The sequence below is a fragment of the Borostomias antarcticus genome (assembly GCF_949987555.1).
Source record: "Borostomias antarcticus genome assembly, chromosome: 7".
Classification (NCBI taxonomy): Eukaryota; Metazoa; Chordata; class Actinopteri; order Stomiiformes; family Stomiidae; genus Borostomias; species Borostomias antarcticus.
In genome coordinates, this window is record NC_140240.1 from 4,993,782 (window position 1) to 5,010,687 (window position 16,906).

The 16,906-nt window shown below is 44.7% G+C and overlaps 1 protein-coding gene across 1 annotated transcript in view; it reads left to right on the forward strand.

Moving 5' to 3' along the window:
• The first annotated feature begins 1,366 nt into the window (after positions 1–1,366).
• The window catches only part of ndrg3a (ndrg family member 3a), a 44,202-nt gene continuing 28,662 nt past the window's right edge, over positions 1,367–16,906 (forward strand). Inside the window, exon 1 of the mRNA XM_084441512.1 lies at positions 1,367–1,476. The gene's annotated coding sequence lies outside the window, so the exon portion shown is untranslated. The remainder of the gene's footprint in view (positions 1,477–16,906) is intronic.

Below are 16,906 nucleotides of genomic sequence, written 5' to 3' on the forward strand. Positions count from 1 at the left end.
GTGCCTTGATACAATCCTGTCTCGGACATCTGGCTTGGTTACTGCTCTGACATGCATTGTCAACTAGTATAATATAGACAGGCATGTGCCTTTCCAAATCATGTCCAATCAATTTAATTTACCACAGATGGACTCCAATCAAGTTGTAGAAACATCTCAAGGATGATCAGTGGAAACAGGATGCACAATACGTATGTGCATGTGATATTTTAGTTTATGTTCAATACATTAGCAAAAATTTCTAGTTTTTCACTTCCAACACAATCCATTTTGGAATAAGGCTGTAACATAAAATGTGCAAAAAGTGAAGGGGGTGTGGATACTTTCAGGATGCACTGTGTGTGTCTGCGTGTGTGTGTGTGTGTGTGTCTGCGTGTGTGTGTGTGTGTGTGCGTGCGTATGTAGATAGATTAGATAAAGTTTATTTATGTGTCACTCCTCAACACACCACATTACAGTAGTATAAATAACACTGAAAGCATTGAGGACCACTCATGTAGAGTTATGAGACACCAAATAAGAATTTAAAGGAAAAAGCGTACATTATACAGTAGTAGGCTACTATAAAAACATCAATGTCACAATCAATTACAAAAAAGAAGAAAAAAAAAGGCTGTCTGGCTGGCTATGTATAAGGGCCTATGCATATAACAGCCTATAGCCTATATAATACGCATATTTCTAGTTTTATGAATACTGAATATCATTATATATAGGTCAATGACATATCATTAGCATTGCAATAGTTTAAAATGATCATATTCAGTATTCATAAAACTATAATATATATGTAGATCTACTGTATACATATTTATCGTTTTATGTTAAATGAATAACCTTTGGAAACCAAATTTACATGTCTCGTCTTTGACCCTCATTTCTGTAATTGATTTAAACTAATGTTGATTAAAACTAATGTAGATCTATATAACTCACAGATTGCACATGTCCGATAAATGGAATGTGCTTTGTTTTTGCTACACATGGTCCGGCAGACTGATTCCTCACTTGAACAGCTGGCGATAAGCTTCAAAGGAAATCAAAGGTTATAAGGTCCCAATAACTTTGAGAATATGTTTTCAGCACAGCCGATGTTTACGTTTAGGCTACACAGTCGGGTCTGGACTGAGAATAGACACATAATGTGAACGCTAATCGCTTAATCTCTCAGAACTGGGCCAGCGCAGATGGGAAAATACCGCTGTATTGGAAACAGTTTAGACAGTATCGTGTAACCTCTTGGGGGCGTTCGGATGAATTTGTACAGCCTCTTCGTATTGGCTGCCTGGTCTGGCTTGTCCTCCGTAATGTCTAGGACGCAATGTGTAGTTCCGCCCATAGAGTGACATCGGAATACTCACTGGGAAAGGAAACAGCAGGCTGAGAGAACGTGCAGCACACCGGTATCATTTCACCTAAATCTGCTCTAGAAGAATTATCTGGAATTTGACGGATATTATTTCTTTATTCCAGGTGGTGAGTGTCGACATCCATTATCGAGACCAAATAATGTGCAATTTAGGGTACCAATTAGGCTACAGATGTGGCTGTTAGTGAGGGAGTCGCAATATTTTCGTGTCAACCCATTCAGTTCATTTGTTTCAGTTCCCACTATTCAGAAACCTTTTTCTGCAGAATTAGCCTAATTATTTTATTGGCACGGAGAACTCGATCCGAATGGCCACGACAGCCAGCTTCGACCATCCTGAACATGGAGATCCAACTGTCGATGATTGAATACAAAGTGCAATAAGTGGCGCAGACACGAATGTTGCCACTTTGTAACTGGATCAACTGCACGGACTTCATTATTATTTCGTTCACTGTTGAATAACTTCATTTATGAAGTCGCAGTGTGTGTTATTTGTAGTGTAGCCTATACTCTCAACGCAGCCGTGACCCCCGGGCCTCGAATGTAGGCTAAGCTTTCAGTCACGATTGAAGAGGTTTGAGAGAATCATGTGTGCCTATATTTTCTGGAGATGATCTTGAAAAGTGTGGTTAATGAGTAGCCTATCCAGTCAGACATAATGATTTATTTTTTTATTGCTATCTATCTTGCAAGTCAAGTCCAACCATCCATTATAACTGCCGACTGTATCCTGTTTTCTCACATAATGTATAGCCTATTACGGTTTGTGCCATATGCTATATTAGTGCTGCAGGATCAATTTGACATGGCCACGATGTCAGGTTGATGTAGTTAGCAATCGATGGCGTGGATGGATTACTTATGAGATGACAGTACTGTCACTTGTCACCTTTCGAAGGTCATGTGCCCATAGCTGTAGGTCAGGGGATTTGGGTGTGAATGTTCAGAAGGTGTTCAGGTGATATGACTCCCAACAAGGACCTAACTCAAGCACACTGGGTTAAGTTTACACAACAAACAGTGTAATTGTTTCCAGTTGTTGTCATTGTCAACAGTGCTTTCATTTAGCTTAATCTACACATGTTATCATGTCATCATCAGTCCACAACAGGTTCATTGTGGCAGTAAAACAGTAAAGGCCTAATGTTTAGCCGTGGGAGTGTCTACAAGTTGTTGATTAGCTATTCCACCTCCAGGGGACATGGGTGGAAATTTCCAGAAGCCTATCTGGGGCTAGTTTGAAAGACATCATTTACTTGAAATCAGAGCCTCTGTATTTAATATTGCCGTTTGGAATTATTAGATTAGCATGCTAAATTAAGTGTTTAAACACTTTTACAGTGGGCTATGCACACACAAACTCTCTCTCCCTCTCTCTCTCTCTCTCTCTCACTCACTCACTCTCTCTCTCTCTCGCACACTCTCTCTCTCACACACACACACACACACACACACACACACACACACACACTCTCTCTCTCTCGCTCTCTCTCTCTCTCTCTCTCTCTCTCTCACACACACACACACACACACACACACACATACACACACACACTCACACACCACATTTAAGCCAGACTGTGATGAGTTGAGGAAAGATCTGAGCAGAGATTTGTTTCAGTTCTTGGGATTGCCAAGCAGTACACAGGCTCACTGGGGAGATGCAGAGTTTAATTAAGATGTGTTGCAGCTAGCTGCCAGTCAGCCTGGCCAGAGAGCCTTGTGTTCACTCTGTCACCTCAGCTTCACTGTCACTGCTGCCTGGAGGCAAAACCAAGCCCTTGGAATACAGAGGGCGGAGACATGAAGCCTGACTTTTTCACACTTCCACAAAGTGTTGTGTGATTGCTTTTCGCTAAATGCAAGTCCCCAGTCCCCTTCTTGCCCATAGTACTTTAGCGTTGAGTTATAGACTAGCTTGCACCTAGCTTCTATGCCCTTCTGTTTTATTAGTGTGCCACAGACTCTCCTATTTGCCCTGAAGCTGTGCTGTGGTTTTGAATTTGAGCTGTACAGGTAGAATTCAAGCCTGGTCAGACCTCTAAAGTTACAGCACAGACTCAGCACACAGGTTATCTGCCAAGGGAACCGGTCTGAGGGGGAACTGACGTCCAGGCTCCTGCTACAGTAGGTCTGAGCTTCCTAGGTCCATATCTATGGTTCCCAACCCAGGCTAAAACCTCTATAACATTGTAATAATACTATAATAACCTTGTAATGACAATCCAGGTAATTCTTTACATCTCTCTGGTTCAGGTAGTGTGTCTCTGTCGACAGGGGTGGCTATTCTACAGGCCTGTCAGTCACTCACACCTCTGGGTGCGTGGGGGGCGGTGGGGGGGGGTCTATCTGTCTCTTTTCTTTTATCAGAGTTGGCACTGATGGAAGCTAGTGGAGAGAGGGGGAGGGGGACAGCGCAGGTGGCAGGCTTGTTGATCCTTAGGGATGGACACGGTCCAAGTTGGACCTCTGGATGCCCTGGGTTGTCCTTCACTGCAGTCTCACACATGCAGACACACAAAACGCACGCACACACACACACACACATACACACACACACACACTCGTGTGCATGCTTGTACAATAACACCTATCACTGTTGCTGCAGTGAACAAGAATACACATATCCTATTGGCCATGGACAACAGGCATAGGCTTTATTTTGTTTTGAACTTAAGAATCCCAAAAGCTGTTATCTGACTCTTATCTCAGGCCTGGGTTACACAACGTCGACACAAGAATGAGAACGAGAACGAGAATGACCTCCAAGCTACACGTAAGGTTTTGCCAGAAGTTATCAGGGTTACATGGAAACGCTATCGCAACACCATTCGCAACACTGGGCATGCGCGTGCCTGTTATAAACAGACCCTGACAGTTATCTATGAAAATAATTTGTTTTGAATGCATTTATTTAGGGCTGCCTGTCTTCAACCAAAGGAAATCTTGGTCAGCCTGTTCTCAGGCCTACATTTCCAAATGAGGTTGATCATATTCCTTAGTAATTCAGCATAAGTTAGGCTATATAATAATACTAATACTTTAAAAGTTTGCTGTAAAAACACCACTTCAAGAACCAAAATAGTCAAAATAACAGGCTGAATACACTATCAGGGTTACAAACCCATCATTACCAGACTCTGTTTTTCACTGCCGTGGTTTTCGCGTTTGGAAATGCATGGAGGTGAATGAGCCATAGTTGCATTCAATCTCATGTATTTCCAAACGCGAAAACAACGGCAGTGAAAAACAATCAGAGTCTGGTAATGATGGGTTTGTAACCCTGATAGTGTATTCAGCCTGTTATTTTGACTATTTTGGTTCTTGAAGTGGTGTTTTTAAAGTAGTAGCAAAGGGAAAATGCATGTTTAGCCCTGTTTTAAGGTTACTTATGATCATATACAATGGTTCAGATCAAAACATTGACAAAACTAGCACTTTTGAGAAAGTCTGATAATTGCTCTACCACTGTTTTGGTCATACAATGAATGTGGGTGGGCACCTTGAAAAATCATTCAAAAAACATGTTAAATTCTCAATTTCAAAGACAAGAAACTCACCAAGGTGTTAGTTGGCATTCTGACATATAATTCGCCATAAAGTAAGATTCTAGTTAATCTGGAAAGGCTTTTTAAAATATTTAGCATATAACTATTTAGTCGCAGCACATACGTGTGTAAACCTCCGCAAACTAGGTAGCCTAGCAACATAAACAAGAACAATAGCTACCGTAAGTAGTTCTGCTTCCTGAATCCCCTCTGCGGATTGATCGACACATCTACAACGGACGCTTCAATACAAGTCAATGGATTTCATAAAATGATCAATAAAACCCTACAGGACTCATACATTGAGGCGAATTTGATGTCAGAACACCAACGGACACCAATTACCCCCTCGGTGAGCTTCTTGTCTTTGAAATCGAGAGTTAACATGTTTTTGAATGATTTTTCAAGGTGCCCACCCACATCCATTGTATGACCTAAACGGTGGTAGAGCAATTATCAGACTTTCTCAAAAGTGCTAGTTTTGTCAACGTTTTGATCTGAACCATTGTATATGATCATAAGTAACCTTAAAACAGGGCTAAACATGCATTTTCCCTTTACTACTTCTTTAACATTGAAATCAACGGGCACTTCCGCATCCGCACCCCTAATTACGTCAGACTGACCAATATGGCAGCTGAGGTGAATAAGGCGAATAGGCAAGGCAAGTTTATTTGTGCTTTACATGAGACATTAAAAGCATCAAGACAAAGTATATATAATCTATAAATGAATAACATACTGCAGATAGAAAAGATTAGAATAGCAGAACATAATGTAATCGAATAGCCTAACAAACGGAAATAAAGAGACCCTTTTGTCAGCATCCTGCTCAAAAGATGCTCCCGCAGCTATGTATGGAAGCTTAATATAAGTAATATAAGCTTAATATAACAAATTATATAAATTGTAGTCTATTTAATTGATGTTATATAGCCTACAGCCTTTTTATTTTTTATTTTTTTGCTTTATTGCTCGCCTATGTCCTACTCTTGTCTGACCAAGATTCTATTATATAGCCTAATAGAATCTTGGTCGGACAAGAGTAGGACATTGAATGCAACAATCACATTATGGGCTTTAAAAAAAAAAAAAGTTTTATAATTTAACTGTACAATAGCCGAATGTGCTTCATCGTTATCAAAACGAGATCTCCTTCGCCTATTTACACGAGGGCGTAATCCAGGAAATTGAGAACGGAAATGTTCTTAAAACTTCACAGGTTTTCACAACGCTAATGGCCGGGTTTCCCGAACGAGTTAACTCCAAAGTACTTCTTAACTCCCATACAAAGGGTTGCTTAAGAAGGGTTCCTTAAGAAGATTCTTTATCGGGAAACGCGGCCAATGCCGTGTTCATGTAACTGCAGCATAGCGAGGTGCAAACTGGAATCGAAAGTCCAGTAAACGGCGGAGGGGAGCGACGCCGTGTAACCCAGGCCTCAGGTGGCATGTTCAAGGTGGGCTGAGTTCTCATCCTCTCTCCTCCTGTTTTAATTGATAGACACATTATTTTATATACTGTGATATTTTGTACTGTCGTAAAACCATCCTGCTCTCGCAAGCTTATGTTAGGACGTAAAAATAACACACATTTCATAACATGATGTGTTGGCTGTGCACACTAGCCTGGGGCCTGTCTCTTTCTCAGTTGTTTCGCCGCATAATCTTCCGGTCTGGACCGGAAGAAGAACAGTTGTTGTAATGTTTTTACTGTAGGCTGCACATGGTGAAGTTTCGAGTAGATAACATTTGCGATGGCATCACCAGGCATAACACAGACGAAAATTGTAAAAGAAGATGCGAGGAGAACTTAAGGTTACTGGCGTAACCCAGTTCTCTGATAACATGAGTGAGATGTTTCACTATGGGATGCGCTTGCGCGGACCCTACGGCAGAAGCTTTACACAACGTCTGTCCTAATTGGACAGACTAGCGACGCATGACAGGAGGCCCCGCCCTCCTAGGTTATATACCTGCGTCACAGCGCCAAACGTCATTCTTGATCAAACTTTCTGAACTCATGTATGTGCAATTCGCAGCCCCTTGAGGCGCAGCCCCCTGAGCCAACGCTGAAAATCTCTCATCATGAGCAGACCCAGCGGGACCACCGAGATAGTAGATGCCATGATGCCTAGGAGACATAGACACACCTTGAACTGGACCCAAGCCCCTAAACGGAACTGGGCCAGACACTGCTTGAACAAGACTATGCGTCTCTCTGACGGAGTAGCTCGTAACGTAATAGAATTGAGCCTGATCCCTAGGTATTCTATTGACTGAGCCGGCACCAGCGAGCTCTTATTTATCCTGAAGCCGAGCGCAGCCAGGTGCATGAGGAGGGGGTCCGTGTCCCTGACTGCCTGCTCTCGTGACGGGGCACAGAGCAGATAGTCGTCGATGTATGCCAGGATTCTGATGCCCTTCAACCGCAGGGGGGAAGGGCTGCTTCCACACATTTTGTGAACAGTCGGGGGGCAAGGCTGAGACCGAACAGGATTGTAAGGTACTCGTAAGCCACACCCCGATAAGCAAACCTGAGAAAACGTCTGTGTGCAGGGATTATGCTTATGTGAAAATACGCATCCTGCAGGTCTGCAGACGTGAACCGGGCTGGACTGAATGCAACAGTACCGCCGTAAATGATGGTTCAGGACCCTCAGATCCAGAATGGGTCGTTGCCCCCCCCCCCCCCCCCCCCTTTCGGCACGAGAAACTAACGGGAGTAGAAGCCGCATCGGCTGTCTGCCTCCGGAACCACTCGAATGGCTCCTTTTCTCAGGAGAGACAAAATTTCGTCCTCCAGAACCGATGCCGACTCCCCTGTTGTCACTGAATACACTACCCCTGAGAATTGGGGTGGTGTCATGGCAAACTAGCCTGTATCCCTGAGAGACCGTGGCCAGCACCCACGGGGAAACTGCACATGCGCGCCAGTTCTCCACTCGCTCTGCAAGGGGACCCCGAAGCGGCGGGGGCAATGGCGCCCCCTATTGGCGGGATGGGGAGTAGAAAGGGATTTTCTGGCTCTTGTGAACAATGCCTTATAGAACAGGGCTTTATTGAACGAGACTTTATTACATGTGGACCCACAAGTGCTTGGTGAGACTTTGAACTTCTCCCCGTGTCTAGTCCCAACCGGGAACGGGGTGGGAGCTGCAGGCTGGAGAGGAGACTTCTTTCTCTCCCCTCGGTACCCTCTGAGCAGCACAGTCTCAGCATCTTGGGCTCGGGAGAACCCTGAATCCTGGAACAGGGTTCCCCCCGCAGAGAAAGCTACTGCAGTTTTCTCTTGGTGGCGGAGCTGGGGGGAGGTCCGCCTTTAGCCGGCCGGCTAGTAGGAGCGCCCCCTTTTCCTCTCTTCTGCCACTGGGAGATTCCCAGACACCCCACGCACAGAGTATGCTTGTCCCTAACGGAGAGGTAATCACCGCTGCCAGATGAGCAGGGCTTAGTTGCCATCACTATCTCTGTCGTTTTCTGGAAAACAAGAGAACAGATGGAGAGGGGACGTTAGTCTAACCCAGTAATGGAGGAACGGCTAACGTAGCTAGCTAGTTATGCCGTCCCGAGACCACCCGTGGCTGACCAACTGAACACGATATGCTTTATAGTGGTCAGTAACACCAACAAGACCCCGAGACCGGTCTGACAGCTGTGCCGATGGGATTCTTACTCTCGGCCGGTAATCCCAAGCAACAGACGAAAAACCAATCCGACTGTGAATTAACAACAGTCAGTGGGGTTTATGGGTCTCTGAAAATGCTGTAATAGTTCGTAGCTAAAACGGCAGTCGTGCTCATGGGGTTTCTACTCCAGGCAGACAACCCCCAGCGACAGCGTGTAGCTAACTTAGCTATAAGAAGCTTAAGATAGCAGGGAGACTGTGCTTCATAAGGTTCCTCACAGTGGGTCGGCAACCTTATAATATTACTTTAGCCTGTGGGCTAGCAACAGCTGTGCAAACGGGTTCCTACTCGAGGCCGGCAACACCGTACAACAGCAAGCAACAGTCTAGTAATGCTCGAAAAGCAGCTCTTTTAGCTCGCCAAACTAGCCGCTTCCCTGAGAAGGCACAGTACAGGAGACATAGAGCCGTGCTCTGCGACTGGAAAACTAATCTGAATCCGCCTGCGAGCTGTTCAACGACCCAGTACCTGTAGAGGCCAACTCGGACGTAGGTTTTCGCCATGGATGTATTAATAGAACTGGATACAGTCACTCCATTCACTGACCGCTATCAACAATGAAGCCCTATTGAACCGCGCCATCTTGGCAAATTTGTAGTCATTTGACTATTTCCGGTGACTTTTGTACTTGCGCAGTTGTGCTTTTCTGGTCTTCCGGTGACTTTTGTACTTGCGCAGTTGAGCTTTTCTGTCCGACGCGCGTCCACGAAAAAGTTCACTTTTATGTGAAATGTAGACGCACGTTCCCGGCTCTCTCAGCTCTCCCCGCTTTGATTTAGCAATGAAAACCGGCTTGCATATTAACCTGTTTTTGTCAAATATATCCATTGGAGAAATTATTTTTTCATCCAGGCATCTTAGTTTTAACAGGTTAAATATAACTGAACATGTTTTGTTTGCTAGTAGATGGTATTCATTCCGTTCGCGATAACGTTATTGCAGCCAGGCTAAATTCCTCCAGGGAGCCAGTGACCGGCGAGTTGAAGAGCTTCACTCCCCGCCAGCAGGAGCTTTGGCCGCTGCTACCGCATCTCGGATAACCCGCTGAGTTCGTGGCTGCTATTTCACATTCGCCCTTGATCAATCCCAATACCGATCCATGGTAATAATGAATCAATCGTTCAGATCAGATCGGCAGTGCTGCATGCATGTTACAACATCATTGTTAGCTTTATTAACATAACCATAGCCTACATTTATCTCTCTAACGTTAGGCTATCCATCTTACACCAGTCGGCCATTCGATAGCTAGAAGCGGTCAACGCCAACGTCGTTAACGTTAGTCGTAAACTTCACTTTAGATTTTGAATCCTGGGGGCTTGGTAAAAGGGCGACTAAATATACGCCCTTTTTGGTTGATAGATCGCGTTGTTGGGGCGGAAGAGTGCGTACGCCAGAAATCTCGGAAAAGACTGTGTAAAAAAAGGCGTACCTCAATGATAAATGAGGCCCCTGATTGGTCAAGTCACGCCTCAGGAGACACGTCACCGTGGAAACCAATGCAGCTGCTTAAGCTGTGCTTCATAGCCATGGATGTATTAATAGAACACACGCACAATTAATGCTGATGATCATTCAATGATGATTCCACAGCTTTCATCTATGACATCATAGAACAATCATAGCCATATAAAAGACAGCAAATAAGTAAAGATCCATCACACATTCCGTCTCCTCCTGGAGTGCATTCACCATTAATTTCCTGTGAACATTTCAGACTTTCCTGATGGCTTTTCGGCATTTAAAGCTTCTCATTGGAGTTGCTCTCTTGGTGGCTGCGGCCAAGATCGATCCTTCGGACATCAAGGCCTTCAGAGACACCCTGATGTCTCTCACTGTGCCTGACCAGTGGGCTGCCTCTCCGCCCACTAGAACGGACCGCGTCTTCATCACCCATGACTGCCACTTACTGGACCATGACGACGGCCGCTTTGCTGGTCTTCAAACGGGGACAGAGACACCCGACGCCCAGCAGATGGAGACCAGCATGTTCTGGGTCTGGGACCTGTTAGCTAAGACCTTTGCGACAAAGAACACCAACGCCCAGCAGAAGACGAGAGTAGCCCTGGTCATCCCCATGATCGAAACACTTTTTTCTTAAAAAAAGCTAATTTCCCAAAGTGGATAAATGACATGTTTGGGTGTTTTCAGTCAACGTTGGCGTTGACCGCTTCTAGCTATCGAATGGCCGACGGGTGTAAGATGGATAGCCTAACGTTAGAGAGATAAATGTAGGCTATGGTTATGTTAATAAAGCTAACAATGATGTTGTAACATGCATGCAGCACTGCCGATCTGATCTGAACGATTGATTCATTATTACCATGGATCGGTATTGGGATTGATCAAGGGCGAATGTGAAATAGCAGCCACGAACTCAGCGGGTTATCCGAGATGCGGTAGCAGCGGCCAAAGCTCCTGCTGGCGGGGAGTGAAGCTCTTCAACTCGCCGGTCACTGGCTCCCTGGAGGAATTTAGCCTGGCTGCAATAACGTTATCGCGAACGGAATGAATACCATCTACTAGCAAACAAAACATGTTCAGTTATATTTAACCTGTTAAAACTAAGATGCCTGGATGAAAAAATAATTTCTCCAATGGATATATTTTACAAAAACAGGTTAATATGCAAGCCGGTTTTCATTGCTAAATCAAAGCGGGGAGAGCCGAGAGAGCCGGGAACGTGCGTCTACATTTCACATAAACGTGAACTTTTTCGTGGACGCGCGTCGGACAGAAAAGCTCAACTGCGCAAGTACAAAAGTCACCGGAAATAGCCAAAAGACTACAAATCTAGCCAAGATGGCGCGGTTCAATAGGCCTTCACTTTTGATTTCGAATCCTGGGGGCTTGGTTTTCACACAGAATCTTCACGGGGAAGAAAGCGAGAATGATGTTTGGCGCTGTGACGCAGGTATATAACCTGGGAAGGCGGGGTCTCCTGTCATGCATCGCTAGTCTGTCCAATTTGGACAGACGTTGTGTAAAGCTTCCGCCATAGGGTCCGCACAAGCGAATCCCATAGTGAAACATCGAAATGAATGTTTGAAAGAGAACTAAGAGATGTAAATAAAGCAAGCGGGAGTCGGAGGCGGGCTCTACAGGCTCGAGCCGGAAGAAGGGGCGGGCTTAAGGCAGTGAAGTAAAAAAACACCAGGCTCTCCTCCCCGAGGAGAGACTGGTGACGCGAGGCTAGTGGACACTTTCAGTGGCTTGTATTATTATTTTTCGTTACTCTTCCTCCAGAGTGCACCATATGGGCTTTTCTATTGCCTCCCTCATCTGAATTGGATTTCCACTGATTGACACTTCCTACGGATCATTTTTGTATCAGATTCTGATTCCCTTCATATTGTGAGATCGGAACTATCCGTCACTATAGGCCTAATATAACAGAAAATATTCTGAAATTGACAGATTTTACATCATTGGTGGATAAGAAGTGTGTAGCCTATTGCGTGTCTGTGGGCAAATTACTTGGAGTGGAGCGAATTGGAGTAGGCTAAGTTAAAGAGCGCCTAAATCCCTATAGCCTACGTACACTAGGCTACTGCTTTATAGGTAGGCTGCCATCCAGTGACCTAAAGATGTAGGCTAACCACAATAGATGTGAGAGGATAATAGGCTACATGCAAACTATTATGTAGCCTATTCTAAGTGCTCTCGTAGTCGTGGCGTAGGCAGGCTACATTATCATTCTAGAGTGGGGTCAAGTGTAATACGGGATCAAGTGTAACACCTCAGTAACACCTCAATTTCACCCAATCAGAAACAAGCTAATGTTATGTAACTCACTCTGCACATGCTCAGTTAAGTCCTCTGCCTGCCTGGAAGAAATCAGCTCATTTTTTAATGATCTTCAGATTTTATGACAAAAAGTCTGTTTTTGAGGTTAAAAAGGTTACTTTTAAAAATTTCTGTATTTTTTAACCACTGCCCTGAGTTTTTATTGCCATTAACCTAAAGTCATATCATTCTGATGCCTATTTTCTTAGCTAACAGCCAATATGACGATTAGCAATATTTATTGCTAACTCCTGCTAGCACAAGGAAGTTTTGTCAGGCTGACAGCCATGGGGGTCAAGTGTAACAGGCTTTCAGCTATTCACAGCTTTCAGCCTTTGGTTTTTTTAATGAACCAAACATTATCAATGTTTTAGTAAATGGTCATTTGGACTGTATGGAGTAGCTAGGCTAAAAATCACCTCAGAAATGTGTAATAACAGTGTAATAACAAATGTATATGTTTGATTTGGTGTTCCGCTTGATTATATGTTTACATTTCACATTTTAAATGTTTGTCTATGTTAAAAAGGCTAATAAATTATTAATTAAGTTATGAAAGATGTTTAATGATGATGTTAACTTAATACAATGTTTTAATGATCTTATTTGTGGTTGTTTTGTAATGTGTTAGACTTGACCCCACACCATGTTACACTTGACCCCACCCGTGGGGTCAACTGTAACATCTGACTTCTCAAAAATAAATCAATATTGTACTCTTTATGTAATTTATGGGGACTTTTACATGATATGACAAATGAATACAGTAGACATGTGCAACTATAATATAGCAAAACATGACTAATCTAGTTGAATTAGTCTCAAAGTAATCTGGAAAAGAGTAAAAAGTGTTACACTTGATCCCACTCTCCCCCAGTATCATTTTTTGTAAGAAGTTGCTCTTGTGGTATCTTTGCTGGGTGACAGAAACTGTAGGCCTATAGCCTACACTCATCTTATCAAGAGCGCAGATCCAACTAGGCCAACTGAAATAGAAGCTGCACTGAGTGAGAACGCGCATTCACGCAAGAGGCAGTCGGATTCTGCTGCGAGTCAGCAGTATAGGCGAATGCTTGACGGCGCCTTCAGCATGTTCTATTTTGAAGGAATTGTCCCATCTGTGGGCGATGAGAGAAATCGGTGTATTCAGTTCAGTGCTAGAATGAACTTAAGTCTGTTACAGACGACCAGAAAAGGGGATAAAACACGGTGATAATGGGGGAAATCAAAAGCAGAGACATGGAAATCCACCTGACAAAACGCGCTGGTTGTAGCCGAATAATGATGAGATCAGGATTGTTTTATGAGGCTATCACTTTTGTGCAGACATTTCATCTTGTCTCCTCTTCTGGAAAGGACTTGGACCAGGAGGGCTTTGCTGCTCTGTGCTCTACGAGAGAGAGACGGAGAGAGAGAGAGAGAGAGAAGACAGAGAGAGAAGACGAGAGAGAGAGAGAGAGAGAGACGGAGAGAGAGAGAGAGACGGAGAGAGAGAGAGGACCAAAACACTTCAGGCACAGATCAATACTTGTGGTCAGGCTCATCCCCTGCCCACTCCATACAGTTACTCCTCAGGATCCAGGGACTCCACAGAGCATTCGCCTTATTCACCTGGCAGCCATATTGGTCAGTCTGGGGTGCGGATGCGGAAGTGCCCGTTGCCTTCAATGTTAAAAGTTCGCTGTAAAAACCCCATTTCAAGAACCAAAATAGTCAAAATAACAGGCTGAATACACTATCGGGGTTACAAACTCATCATTACCAGACTCATTACGTCAGACTGACCAATATGGCAGCTGAGGTGAATAAGGCGAATTGAGGCATATTCACTAGCTAGGCCAGAGAGACCATTGGCTTGTTTAATGGGCCCAGGGAGCAGCAGGGGAAATGAGATGTAATTGCAGCAGAGCATTTTGGAGAAAATTCTGTCCCAATGGGGTAACTCTCCTACACCGGCCTGTGTTTCTGAAAGCACAGTCAAACATGGAGTGAGGGCAAACATGGCATACAAGCATCAAATAGTAATTTTCTGAGTGAATGGCACTAAAGGAGAATGGGTCTGTGCAGGAGTGTGTGTGACTGCAGTGAGAGGTGGCCCCATGGTGACATGGCCCTGTGTGAGTGATGTAGTATAATGTGTGAGGGAAAGCTTGTGGGCCAAGTGAAGCTTGTACATTTCCCTAACTTTCTGCTTAGAGCTACACATCTACTGCATGTTGAATCATCCATGGCCGCCTCGCTGACTAGGTGGGTCTGCTGAGAGAGGCCTCATATAAATTATTGTTTAACGTATTAGTCAGCGACTAAGCTCCATGGAGGAGACGGGGGCGGGGGGGGGGGGTGATGGCCCCCGATGGTTGCCAAGGATACAGCTGACCTCCTTCGAGACCGGGATAGTAGGCACCAGTGTTGTGCTGGCTAGGAGGATCCACCTCTCAGATGGTGACGTCTCCATTAGATGAGAGTCCACTCCGTTTATTTGTGCAACAGGCAGCTCTAGACCTCTCTGTTCAGACTGAATTATGGCATTTAGCCTACGCTTCACTAGGTGAATGCAAACTGCCGGTGATTCTGAGAAAAGTCCTCATTTATTAAAGGGAGATGTACATGTCTCTATGGAGCAGCCTATCGTATTTGTATGTAAGGAATATCTAACTGAGAGGGATGGAGCTGTGGTGTGGGCTAGTTTGGGTCTCTGAGTGTATTTGAGGTCGCTGCCTGCTGTCATCAGGACACCGTCTCCCTGCCTGGCTCCGATTGCCTTGTGCTCCTCATCCATAACAGGCCTCATCATGCCCAGCTGGTCCTCCTCAAAACCTGTTACTCTGATCTCCCTGGTAAGTTTCGGGCACCTGAGAGGGCTCTGGGAACAGGAGAGGACCCTGTGTGTGATTGGAAGGCTGTGAAGGGGGAAGGGAAGGCAGTGTGAATTCTGTTAGGCAGTGTTACTACTAGTACTAGTACATGGTTCACTGATGTGATCAGACAATGGCCCCTGGCCTGGACTTTCACTGTTGCAGGAAGCAGCAGTAAGTTGGGGGGTGTATCTATCTTTCCCCCCATGTCACCGCTTTTTTGCCTCAATTTTGCTGCACCTCTGATCGGCATAAGTGAGCCGGCATACAGTAGGAACAGGCCAGACAGTAAGTCCCCAGGCCCAGCAGGCACGCCTTCCGGCAGGCAGCTAACATAGAGACTGAGCTTGGGTACTCTATTAGCAGCACTGAGAGTGGGCCAGACAGCTCTCTGCCCATACAGCCTTATTTATGACAGCAGTAGCAAGCGGAGAGGCGCCAGACACACCTCTCTCTGGCCCAGGTTGTAGATTGCAGCTTGCAGCAGATTTATTGAGAGTCATTCATCTGTTGTCAACCGCTTAGTAGTAGTATGGTTTTTTTTCTCAGTCGTCCCTCCTTTGTGAAGCTCGTGTTGGCTACTTGGCTAGTATTGATTTATTGATGATGAATAATAGTCACTGCCATTGTCCAAATTTGGAGAGTGTTTCTCCTTTCTCTAATGAATGCATTGTGATTACACACCTCTATCCTAGGGGCATTTTGGTAGTTCCTTATCTACACGATTATCTTGAACACATAGCCTTGCAATTCGTTGATTTATTTGTGTAAGTATTGGAGCCCACTTGAGAGTTTGGTGTTCCATAAGTAGAAATGGTCCCTATTCCACTTGGAGACTATCACACAGGCGACAGCAACTAGATAAAGGCTGCCCCACATTCCTTTAGCTGGCAGAAAAGAGAGAGAGAGAGAGAGCGGGTGATAGAGAGAGAGAGAGAAGACAGACCAGCGCTTCTAAGAATCAAATCACATCACCCACAAGACACTCTTAATAGTGATATGCAGCTTAGTGCTCGGACCGCTCCATGACTTATACATGAAGACCAAAATAGAGCAGGCTGAGATGGAGAGCATGTAGGCTATAGGGGAGAACATGGCAAGGCTTGACTCACAATACAATCATTCTGCCCCCATAGACACGCAGGGTCTGCATGTCAGGTTTATCAATGATTTATTATTGGTATTCCTACCTCCTTGTTTTATTTTATGTTTCTACAGAGTATTTAGTTGGCTGGAAACGACACTTCAGAGGGGAGAATACTCCGCAGGTCTGCCCCAGCCCCTTAAGCCGGGAACAGACTGTGGGATTTTATTTTTGTGCGTGGCTGTAAGCCAGCACACCTAAGATAGCAAATGTCTATTTTGTTGTAGTGTAGAGAATGTGAGCCACGAGTGTAGCCTACAGATGGAGAATAGCCAGTCTGCGCGCTGTGCGCATGCGTGCTGGAGCAAGTGGGGAAGCTATATTTCGTTTCTAAAGACGTTTCTAAAGATCATATTACAGAGGCATGTGAAAACCACAACAAGCCCTCACTCTATGTAAACACAACTAGCGATTCATAAAAACAGATTGATGAAAACAAGTGTTTTGTGGCAGAAAAGCTGCATTCTCAGTGCCCCGTCCGCCGCCATTACTTGGATATACTTGGCTCGCGCT